The 13,384-nt window shown below is 32.9% G+C and overlaps 1 long non-coding RNA gene across 1 annotated transcript; it reads left to right on the plus strand.

Moving 5' to 3' along the window:
- The first annotated feature begins 331 nt into the window (after window positions 1-331).
- On the plus strand, window positions 332-12,675 carry LOC143066409 (uncharacterized). The gene is made up of 4 exons (XR_012975601.1): window positions 332-429; window positions 6,914-7,238; window positions 7,452-7,556; window positions 12,497-12,675. It is a non-coding gene; the product is annotated as an uncharacterized LOC143066409 (long non-coding RNA).
- The last annotated feature ends 709 nt before the right edge of the window (window positions 12,676-13,384 follow it).

The following is a 13,384-nucleotide window of genomic DNA, read 5'->3' on the forward strand; positions in this document are numbered from 1 at the left end:
ACGCAGTTATTTCAACTATAAATTGTCATGATTGGTCAATCGTTGCTAAAACAAACAAATCTGTTAGTACCCTGGGTCTTTTGTTCAGTCATCCATGTTTACTGTCTTATTTCCGTGTTTACACATATAACTACATTTGATACATGGTAGGCATTTAAATTTCATCGTCAAAAACTTTAATTTTAGATCAAGCAACTGTTAAAAAAGTATAGTTTTATGACCAAATTAAAAATAGAGATTATTGTAAATTGATGTTTTTGTAACTAATTTTAACGATTTAAACAAAAAAAACCGGAAACTATAAAATCATATTACATTAGGTATTATATATATTCCAGCGATGATCGTTTGCCTTAGGACTTAATATACGACTTATAAATACGTATGTTCACGGTTATCAGATCATTATTTGTTATCTAGTAAAGAGAGGTAAGTTGTAAACACGAAGTATTGATGTATTTTAAATATTTCATTTTTATACATTCACATAAAATAACTGTTACGTAAATGATTTTTGTCCTTCATTAATGGTTCATTAAATACTTGATCTAATAATTTGATTCTGATGAATGTATTTATTTTAGCATAACCATCTGATTTGACTTAAAATATATTTTAAGTGAGATGAATTTCAATATTAAAAAACATTTATATACATTATTCTTCATATGTGTTCGATATCAATCAACATTTGAAGTTCCTTTTTCTAAAAAATAACATTTGATTTTAAATTCGTAATAGATGTTGTGATTTTATTTTGTATTCACAACTTATTTACAATAATAGTTGACAGTACCTATTATGTCCGGAATGCTAACAGATTCGATCTCAGTGATTTGGAAAGATGTTTTAGAGCATTTGCCAGACTGACAAATACTATTAACGTAATTGCGATGATAAAGCAGTTTAATTTCCGCTTATGAGTTTGCTAACTTCCCTTTGGTATCTTTTACTCTTCTTTTACATTTGTATTATATGGGTATTGATGATATTAGTATTACAATTATTCATATTTTCAAATATACATAGTAATAAGCTTCAACGTCAAATGGTAGGACATTGTGTCTTCACCACAGGGATTCCGCACGAAAACGATATTGGTGTGATATTGAATGCTGTGACAACATATTTTTCATAGAGGTTTTAACAGTGTCTCACAACCTTCATATCTTATCGGATAGATGCGACACGAGTGCACATACTGAATGTTTTCAGTACAAAATTGTACCGAATTGTTTTTCTTGTAATGTGCAAAACAATTTTAAAATTGAAATTTCTAATTAAAAAGGGAATTAAAAACCAATTGTTCAGAGAACAATTGAAAGTCTTTCCACATCAAAGAAATTTTGATAAGATAGTTTCTTCATACTGATGCGATAAATAATGGTTTAATTATATTTTCGAGTGATATAAGGGAGATAATATGCTACTTCCGGTCCCATATGATAGCTTCTTTCACACTGATTCCAAAAATATATAGTTTCTATATACTTTTGTATGTAGAATGGGAGATAATTGGCCACTTCCGGTTTGTTCGAAGTCATTTTCAGTCGTCAGTAATCAGTTTATGTATCTATATGACAAAGTATATGGATTCTGAGTATTTTTATATGTAAAAATTGCAAAAAAAACTACTTCCGGTTTTCTCAAGGTCACTTCCGGTAGTCATTTTTCAAGGTCATTTGTCACCTTACCTTTTGTTAAAGGTCAAATGTCTTTATAATGAACTTAGTTGAAGTTATAATCAAATAACCTCATATCAAAACATTTAAGGGGCACCAACTCCTATAAGATGCCATTAAATTGTATCAGACTAAATGTAGCATATCTTCATTACAATAAAGCAGACTTTTTGCACTTGTTCTTTTATATGTATCTTTCACAGTCTTTTATATGTATCTTACATATCGGAGAAAATGCAAAAACAAGCAAAAGTCACAATTGAGAACTTGACCTTTGACCTTGACCTCATTTTCTAAGTTAGGACATAGGGGCCTCAAATAAAAATATCCCAGGCTTATACGGTTAACTGTTTATGAGTTGAAAACACATACCGACAAATTTATTTTGTAAAGGTAGATAACTCCTATAAAATTTCATCTAATCGCTTCGCTCCAAATGAGCCAAAAATTCCTTAGGATGTAACGAACAATTTGTAAAAAGAATTTTGTCGCTATCTTTTTTTGTTACGAAGGAGATGCACACAGATGATAAACAGTGAATAGGGAGATAACTCTTACAAAGAAAATTGCTCGTCTTAGCAGGGTGAGATTTAAAACCGTATAAACTATACAATACAATATACAAAATATCTAAGCGACATATTGCGAAACAAAAATTTCAGAATGTGGCGGGAAAAAAAATAATAATAATCAGAACAAAAACAATAAGTCTTTCCACAGAAAAGTGGAAAGACTTAATAATATAGACATTTCCTTTTTCAAATCTAAATCGGCTTGCATATACTATTGGTGTAAACTGCTTGCAGATGTAGCCCTTTTCCGTTCCTTATCAATTTCTTAAGAGTTAAAGAAAGAAACATAAGATAAAAACATCCCTTAAATTGAATTTAAGACTTTAATCATATAATGTAGATGTGCCTCTCTTTTCAAAGATGTTGATACTATGTTTTACAGGTACACTGACATTGATAATTTTGTTATTATTCCTGATAAGTATAATCAGTTGGTTTTCTTTTTATTTGTTTTTAGTTATATAGCAGTTTATAAAAAAATAAAAAAAATATAATTGCATCTTTCTATGGAGATAAATATCTTGTGGTAGCTGTAACATGCATATATATGGAATTTGTCGCATCAAGTAACTGTAAGCAGTAATGCATGTTCATTCAGTCGTTTTCAAAAGATAGTATTTTCTTATGTTGAAATATTTTTATTTATGCTTGCGTCACACTGTCCCGATTTTTACGCCGATGGCAACACGATTATGGAAATTTTCAAAATCGGGACTGATCGTATCCAGATCAGGATATTCGTAGTGCCATCTTTAACCATCGTAGAACCATCGGCCACTTTTTCTAGCCTTCGGGGACAACTTCGGGAAGGGTTCTAAATTTTTTAACATGTTAAAAAATCCCCGAAGGTGCGTCCGATGTTGAGGGTTCGTATTAAGTTCGTATCACCATCCTCACCATCGTAATGGCCCCCGGAATGCATCTTTGAACATCGTATTGCATTCGTGTTTCCATCGGGCAGTTTTGACATTACGATGTCTACACGAATGAATCACGAAGCTATCCGAAGGTCTTACGATGGCAACACGACTTCGTGAAGACCTCGTAATCCCGTCGTGTTGCCATCGAATAAAAGTACGAAGGCGACAAGATGGAACTACAACGGCAATAAATCTAGCTAAATGTAAGTTAATATTCCCGCTAAAATACATTTAAAGTGCCATGCGCGATATGCACTGGTCAGTTTAATACGACAGTTAAGAAAGACGTTCACAAAACATGGAGCTCATATCATATGATTCTATGAGAACAAGAGGGGCGACAGCGTTGTTTCTATTAATTCAAATGGAACAAGAAGAGCAGCTATTGCAGGCTCAGGATTTACTTTTACAAGTAAAATAAAAATTTTTGTCAATTTTTCATATCAAGTAACATAATTAAAATCATAAACGCGCATAATACACCAACACTGCAGGTACACGTATTGGGAAACCAACTTTTTCTTCATTATTCTGAATTTTGATGTATCGTCTGAGTTGTTGTCACACGAATGTTTACTCCATAACCATTTTGTTTTCTATATGTCATATTTTGCCGCATTTGTTGCTTTCCTCACATCCTTCCTTTTGTCTATATTATTATGATATTCTGCTGGAAAGATCTCTTTTTAATAAAAGGGATCACGAACCCATTACCTTACCTTTAAGATAGATCAGTAAACATGGGCATAATTATGGGTGATTATTCAGACTAGTGCACACATTTTACAGTTCAAACAAGGCAATGCCGAGCGTGGCATTCCCTCGTATGTAACATATTAAGAACAAATATGGACACTATATTTGTATATGACACATGCAGAAAATGGTAAATTGAATATGCATATTTGATACAAATGCTATATTTTTTAGAAATCAACCAAAACATTCAGTAACTGGAAATACCTTTAATATTGTCTTTAGAACCAGCAGGTAAAAAAGTGAGCAACCAATTTCCTGTGTATTATGCTATTTAAAGGAGAAAAAAACAAGTCCATCTGCATAACCTTGACCTTTGGCCTTGAACATAAAAAATGTCAGATCATTACAAGGAGGAACAATATACCAAATGTGGTTAAAATCTTTTGAAGCATATTGGTTTTAGAGTGTCCACAAGTGATATTGCCTTGTACTACAATAGAATTAACGGTACCAATTTTCTTGCACCAGATGCGCATTTCGACAATACATGTCTCTTCAGTGATGCTCGTGGCAAAATAATTGAAATCCAAAGCTTATATAAAAGATGAAGAGCTATAATCCAAAAGGTCCAAAAGTATAGCCAAATCCGTAAAAGGAATCAGAGCTTTTCATGAGGTAGATACAACTGCCACTGTGACCTTGACCTTTGAACTTTAAAGTCAATAGCGCTTAAGATATTCTTAACGAGTAACACCATACCAAGTTTTAAGCATTTTGGTTCTAGAGTGTCCATAACAATTTAAAACGCGTGATGCCTTCGGCATATAATTTCAATGCATCGTAAGCTGTACACGACGTCTTTTAGACATCGTATGGCCATCGCGCCATCATCGTTATCCATCGTGTAGCCTTCGTAATCCATCGTGTAGCCTTCGTGATCCATCGTGTAGGCTTCGGCTGAGATATGAAGCTTAAATACCCGTCTTAGGTTAACCTTCGTATGGCCATCTTTTGCTATCGTATATAATTTCGACACCATCGTATAGACTTCGTTATTCATCGTACTTGCTTCGGTCACTTTCTGGTATTGTAACGAGATCGGGATCACATTCGTATGAACTTACAATTTTCGCATTCGGGTGTCCATCGTATATAAAAATCGGGATAGTGTGACGCGGGCATTATGAACACAAAGAGAGTATACAATTTCGGACGTGAAACAAATTAAATATTTTTCCATTATCAATAACGATTATTAGTAATCAAATTATGACTATTCAACAGCAGTATACTTCTGCTGCCTTTTTTAATACGACGAAGAAAATTAAATGAGCCAATAAACCGCATTTCTTAAGACTTGTATCTTTCGTGTAATATAAAAGACCACCACTCCAATTAATGACATTTTACTGAAAACAAACATGGAGATTGTGTCTTCACAGGATTAAAACATTTGACCTTTCTACACTTTACACAAGTATACCCAATTCCAATCTAAAAGACAAATTGCAAGATGTGGTTTTTCTTTGCTTTATAAAAAGTCATATAAACAGTCAACGTAGATACAAGTATCTTGTCTTAGAGAGGGATAAAGAATCACTCTGATTCAAACAAAAAACTCTGAAACTGACATTATCAAGGTGCTTGATTTCTTGATTGACAACATATTGTTACGTTTGGAGGTGACTTATTCAAAGGCATTCCCAAAGGAACCAATTGTGTTCCTCTTCTTTCCGACTTCTTCCTTTATTCTTATGAGGCTGACTTCATAAAGGAATTTCTTAGGAAGAAAGAAAAGAAGCTAGTAATATTCTTTAACTTTACTTGCCGCTATATAGATGATGTTCTATCACTAAATAGTTCAAAATTTGGTGACAATGTTGAACGCATCTATCGCATCGAACTAGAGATAAAGGATACAAAAGATACTGTTAAGTCTGTCCCATATCTTGACTCACATCTATGAGGGTCGGTTGAAAACAAAATTGTACGACATAAGAGATGATTTCAGCTTCTTAATTGTGAACTTTCGATTTCTATGTAGCAACATCCCAGCAGTGCCTACATACGGAGTATATTTCTCCCAATTGATAAGATTATCCCCGGCTTGTATTTCCTATTATAATTTTCTTGATAGAGGGTTGCTGTTCCCACAGATGCTATTAAATCAAGAGTTCCAAATGGTGAAGTTGAGATCATCCCTTCGTAAATTTTACGGACGAAATCACGAATTGTTTGACCGTTACGGAATATCCGTTTCACAGATGATAATGGATATTTCCTTATGTCGCAACTACAAACCGTTCCCTTTAAACGAATGTGACCTATCGAATTATTTTACTATTAACCAGTTTTGTAAAAACATGAGCAACACGACGGGTGCCACATGTGGAGCAGGATCTGCTTACCCATCCGGAGTTTTTAGTTGGGTTCGTGTTGCTTAGTCTTTAGTTTTCTATGTTGTGCCGAAGTCTTATGTACTATTGTCTTTTTCTTTTTTAGCCATGGCATTGTCACTTTGTTTTCGATCGTCCCTATGGGATCTTTCACCCCTCTACTTAATTCATATCTCTTATGTTGGAGTTGTTTTTAAATACGAAAGATTTCCTCACAAAGCTATGGCTGTTTAATGAAACTGGTAGATAAATAATGCATACACTGATATCAAATTTAATAATCGGTGTTATATCCTTTGTGTTCACAACCTATTTGAAAATGCCTGACTATATATACCACACTACTTCGTATTCTGCACAATTCACAAATATAAACATTGAACAAATATGCTTTCCTTTTAAATTTCAAAACATACAAGTGTATATGATGACTGGTCAATTAGCAATACAGGTTGGATGAACATCGAACATTAGCCATTTAAGTAAGGTATAAAGACACCATTATTCATATCATGTAACGAAATATTAATTTACATAATATTTTCCAAAGAATATTATTAAAAACATATTTCATTAATTTATATGAATTATGTCTAATTTTCATTGCTCCTTCAATTTATTTATAATTTACATACGTGTTTCAGCTACTTAAGGAACAAACAGAACCATGTTTAAAGTCAGAATAGTGCTGTGGTCAGCAATGTTACTTTGCTCAAATAGTTTAAGCAACGAATCAAATAGATGGTTATCTACAAACAAACGTGTGTTTCAAAAGATGGCATTTACCGAAAATCAAATAATGAATTTTAAAAATAGCGAAAATGATTATCCTACAGCACACATCAAGCCAGAAGCAGTAAAAGTATTCTGGACTAAATATACTAAACCAGCATCGTGTTTAAAGCGACCAAATCGTTGGTTTGACAACATTCATGTTAAAAGATCTGAATGTTCGGCATGTTGTTCAACGTGAGTAAAACTTAATCGAATGTTTAAGAAAATAAAATTTCAAGAAATTGTCAATTTCAACTAAGAAAGTTTACTTAGTGTTAATAGATTTAATTATTCTTGTAGTATTTTATTGACTATTATTTTCTTTTAATCAGTATGTATATCTAATTGCAATGACCTATTCATGAGTAAATAATCCAGTGTAATGCTATATTCTTACTTTTACAACAGTGCGTTTTCTGCGGTTGCTCCATTAAAAGTGGATTACAATAGAAAGGAATACGAAGTATATCACCCAACGGGTGGATGGCAATTTTTGTTCGTTGGAGATTGTCCGTAAGTAAATATTCAAAACTAAGATCACATAAATGTTTTGTGTATTCAAGATTTGATGTATTAATATTTTATTATGCGTAAAACATTTTGAAGTTTAAGTAAGATAATCTATCGTTTTGAAATTTGAACAAATAGCTACTAAATAAATATAATCGACTAATGCACTGGTTCGTTTTGTCATTTTGCTATTGTGCTCATACACTATGCTATCCCTATAAAGATTCATGTGGAGCAGGATCTGCTTACACTTCCGGAGCACCTGATAACACCCCCAGTTTTTGGTTTGGTTCGTGTTGCTAGGATTTAATTTTCTATGTTGTTTCTTGTGTAATATTATTTGTCTTTTTCTTTTTTAGCCATGGCTTTGTCAGTTTATTTCGATTTATGAGTTTGTATGTCCCTTTAGAATCTTTCGCCCCTCTTTCATCAATTTGGAAATATATACTTATTTGGTAATTTTTCTTCTTTGGATGGAGATATTCCTTGGCACCATCTTACGGTGTTTATATATCACAACTCGTTCGCTATGCCCGTGTCTATTGTGACGTTTTGGATTTTGATGAACGTAATCTATGCGTAATTCACTGGAAAATAATTGATCCAGGGATTTACATAAAACCTTTACTAAATTCTGTCATAGATATAAAAGATTTGGTTTTGAAGTTTGGTTGTACTGTAGAAATCTTTTTCAAACGGGATAGCACATTCTCATTTTTACTATGAGCAATACAATTATTTGTTTTGTAAAAAAAATCTGTTCTTCATTACTGTATACCTTCAAACAAACAAAAATTTGTTTGCCTGTGTACATCATTTTTTTTCCCGGTTATCGTTGTCTTTCTAATTATAATATTGTTTTAACATTTCACCCCTTATTTTATTGATTTTGTGTAAACAATGTGTCATGAACAGATATATCATGTTAAGGAGTGGTATTTGCGAAAAATACCAGTCGAGAGAATGTTAAATTTCACGAGCCGTAAGGCGAGGGAAATTCATTCTCAAGACTGGTATTTTTCGCAAATACCCCTCAATAACATGATATATCTGTTTAATTAAACCGAATGTTAATGTACTAAAACGCATTGATGATCGTGACGTTACAAGCGTCCAGTCGGATAGAGTATTTTTTGGCAAATACCACGGCAGAGAGGGTAAAAAAGGCATATCCTTTTAGCAAATACCCCGGCGGCGTTAAAAATGAACGATATTCATTTGATAACAGTAAATTGGTGAAAAATACACTGGCTATTAACCAATCAAAACCCCGGATTCTTACATAAGGTGTAATTATAGATAAAATTTAATCGTCTAGTGTATGTTCACTTGTTTGTGTTCATGTCTTTTAAGTTAAGCCATTTCAATTTATATTGTATAGTGTGTTTCTATGTTGTGATATTACACTTTTGTTTCTGGTAAGGGTGAAGGTTGGTGCCTATTAAAACCTTTAAACCCGCTGAATTTGTTTGCACCTGTCTTAAGTCAGGAACCAGGTGTCCTTTGATTGTCGTTTGTTGATGTGGTTCAGTTTAAGTATTTATAGTTTCTCGTTTTTACCGTCGGTTTGAGTTTTGATGGTTTTACACTAGTTATTTTTGAGGGTCCTTTATAGCTTGCTATTTGATTAGGGACTTTCCGTTTTGAATTTTCCTCGGAGTTCGGTGTTAATGTGATTTTACTTTTTAGTTGATGTCACCACAACTTTGATATGAAATAAATACAAGGAGATGGTATGATAATCAATGAGACTATCAACTAAAAAATCAATTTAAGTAAATGTAAGCAATTATAGGGAAACATGTGGCCTTTTAACACTGAGAAAACCCCCGATACTGTATAGTCGACTATAAAAGGCTCCTATATGAAACAATGTCATTAAGAAAACTAGATATAAGAAGGTGTAGTGTGAGTGCCAAAGAGACAACTCTCCATCGAAGTCACAATATGTAAAAGTAAACCATTAAAGTTCTTAGTACGGCCTTCAACACAGAGCCTTGACTCACACCGAACAGCAAATAATAAAGGGCCTCAAAAATTACTAGTGTAAAACCATCGAAACAGGAAACCCAAACGATATAATCTATATGCGATACGAGAAACACTGATGAATCACAACAACAAACGACAAATACTGAATATTACAAATTATTTCTTATGCAGCAAAAATACTGCAATCTGATTGGTTGACTATCCCGGTGTAAATAACACCCCACCCTTGTTCACCCGGGGATAAATAAAATTTTGCCAAATTTAAAAAAAAAAATGAAATTTTGCCAAAAAAAAAATAAAAATAAAATTTTGCCAAAATAAAGAAAAAAAAATATTAAGAAAATGCTGCGCCTCAGGGTGTATGAATTTTCAACAACGGTGTAAAATTCTGTACACCCCTGATTACACCAAGATAACTAATAGTATACATATGTGTAAATACTCACAGTACTAACAGCTAGTTAAAAGGCAATATCAACTAATAAAAACAATCATGTATCTACTAAGACTAGATAAGAAATCAGTTTACAAACAATATCCACCTGATTTAGTGTTAAGACGTCATTAACAATCAGAACAAAAACAGGACCTTGTGCAATGCCTGGATAAAGGTATCGATGGTAGTACCGTGAATGTAAATGTACGCACAACAATAATATTTATTATGGTTTCAATTTACTGATAGCATATTGCGTGATTAAACATATAATTGAGATATCAACCGTCCCCTAATCTACATACCGGTGCTACAATACAATATAATAACAAATTGTAAAAAACAGTTGCAGATGGTCTAATATGAAAATAGAATAATAAAAATACCGAACTCCAAGAAAAATTCGAAACGGAAAGATCCTTTAATCACAATCATCATATCCGATAAAAAGGGAAAATCAAGAACCCGCACATATCAAACGAATGGAAAGCAACTGTTATATACTTGACTTGGTACAGGCATATCTTGGTTGGCAAATTGTAGAGTAAACTTTGTTTTATAACTAGTTTAACCTCTCATTGGTGTAACAGTATACTTCCGGACCGTTACAAGTAAACAACAAATTGATAGTAGAATAACACTTTAATCAACAAGAGTGCACACGCTGAAATGTCTCGCCTTCTTTACTAATCATTGATATTATGTTGATAGTTCTAAATATAAAGCTTTATTACAACTGTCACATAAACTCAACATTAACAAAGAAAACTAAACATTGATCAGGGCACCATGAAAATGAGGTCAAGGTCAGATGCCAGACGGACATGCACAGCTAACAATTCTTCAATACAACAAATATAGTTGACCTATTGCTTATAAATTAAGAAAAAAAGACCAAAACACAAATACTTAACACTTAGTAATGAACCATGAAAATGAGGTTAAGGTCAAATAAAACCTGCGCGACTGACATGTAGATCATAAAGTATTTCCATACACCAAGTGAAGTTGACCTATTGCATATAAAGGCAACAGTAGTATACCGCTGTTCAAAACTCGTAAATTTATGGACAAAAAACAAAATCGGGGTAACAAACTAAAACTGAGGGAAATATAGTATTAGAAAAACAGACAAAAACTTAAAAGCTCAACTTAGACCACTGAACCATGAAAATGAGGTCAAGGTCAGAGGACACCTGCCAGTTGGACATGTACACCTTACAGTTCTTCTATACACAGAATACATGTATACTAAACCTATTGATTATAGTATCTGAGAAATGGACTTGACCACCAAAACTTAACCTTGTTCACTGATCCATGAAATGAGGTCGAGGTCAAGTAAAAACTGTTTGACCGGCATGAGGACTATGCATGGTACGCACATACCAAATATAGTTATCCTATTACTTATAATAAGAGAGAATTTCACATTACAAAATCTTTTTTTTTCAAGTAGTCACTTAACCAAGAAAATGAGGTCAAGAAAATTGGACATGTGACTGATGGAAAGTTCGTAACATGAGGCTTCTATATACAAAGTATGAAGCATCCAGGTCTTCCACCTTTTAAAATATAAAGCTTTTAAGAAGTTAGCTAACGCCGCCGCCGCCGGATCACTATCCCTATGTCGAGCTTTCTGCAACGAAAGTTGCAGGCTCGACAAAAAATCTGTACCGGATATATACGGAATGATAGGTCAGCAAGCATAATGCTTAAAAATATGGAATGCAAATGCAGTTGTTATCTATGAAATTTTTACTTTTATAAATCAATTTTGAAGATTAATAGATTTCAAACGGACTATTAAGATATTTTATTGGCTCTAAGAATAAAAGAAAAACACATCTATCAAACCCTTGAAGTAGTCAAGTGTTGATTTACCAATTGAAAAAATAAATTAATACATTGTTACCCTACGATAATTTACCCCGTCCATCCTAAAATAATTTAATTTTGGTTCTAACGCGTCTTCTGATTGGCTGACAGTGTTTTGTTTATCAGCTCAAAGACGTTTTGTCATGTGATCGTGGCGTCATCAATGTTTTTTCATGATTTACTCCGTTTTTAAATGGAATTTATAATTAAATGATAAGGAATGACTGTATTAATATTATTTCTGCCTATTCGAAATAACATAAAAAATGTGGTGCACACTTTAAATAACCCGCTACGCTTTAAGAATAACAAATTATGAATTGAAAGACATTTTCATAACAGCTAATTATAATTTTAGTTGTTTATTTGAAACAATAGTTACCATAATTCCATATGTTTATTGTTTTCCCTTGTAGCAGACAAACCCTAGCTAAAACACAATATAAGCCCACCTTGACTGAAATAATTATCATAATCAATAAAAACCGGCATAAACATTTGATGTCGTCTGATACGTGCTTTAGTCAAGACATGGTTTTTCCAAATACTATGAATATAGAGATTACTAAGCACATTTGTCAATAATAAGGACATCCCTTGAAATTATGGTTTTCAGTGGGATCTGTTATATTTTCAGAGCAAGCGCCAGTTGTACATCAGGAACCTGTCAGAGGGATGACGATTACCACACATGGATTCTTGTGGTTGATGAGGACATGGATTATGTTCCTCAACTTAGATTTATTCCCATAAGCTATCCACGATACTGTAAATGTGTGAACAGTTCTTAGAAGAAAATAAATAAATCATAGTCTTTATCATTTTTAGTTTTTTTTTATTATTATTTTGGAATAGCTTCAAAGCCCCACACCTATGACACTCTCCCCTCTTTAGGTCAATCTGTTGGTCCATCTTTGTGTCCGTCCATCCGCCCGTCCTTCTTTCGTCTCTAAATTACTTTCACATATTATTTGCAAGCTTGACTGGGGTCCTCAATTTTTTTTCTAACGAGAAACCACTTCATATTGTCAAACTCAATTAAATGAATTGTATAATTTGATGCGTTCAAATAACTAAGTAAAAGACAATTATTGACAATACGGGTATCTGCGTTAAAATAATAAATTCAGGCTAATCCGATCACATTACTCATCAACGATACCAGGCTAATAATTTTACATGCCAGACGCGCATTTCGTCTGTATAAGACTCATTAGTGGCGCTGTATGTAAACAAGTTGTCAGTGTGGTTCTTTGGTTGTTTCTCTCAATTTTGTTAAAGAAGGAACTGAAACAATCAGAATTTTTTTCTTTAATTTCATATTTATTTATTTTTTCAATTTTCTAGACATGTTTTTTTTCAGTTTGTAGTACCCAAAAAAAAACTTATCAATTGAATTGCTCGAGCGCATTATTTATTTTACTTTAAATAGTATATTGTTGTTTGTATTTGTGAAAATAAGTTCGTGTTGATTGTTAAAATTTCAAACTTCGTTTAGGAGTTATTCGGCTTTAACCATCACACA

The sequence above is a fragment of the Mytilus galloprovincialis genome, chromosome 3 (genome assembly GCF_965363235.1).
Source record: "Mytilus galloprovincialis chromosome 3, xbMytGall1.hap1.1, whole genome shotgun sequence".
In the NCBI taxonomy this organism is placed as follows: Eukaryota; Metazoa; Mollusca; class Bivalvia; order Mytilida; family Mytilidae; genus Mytilus; species Mytilus galloprovincialis.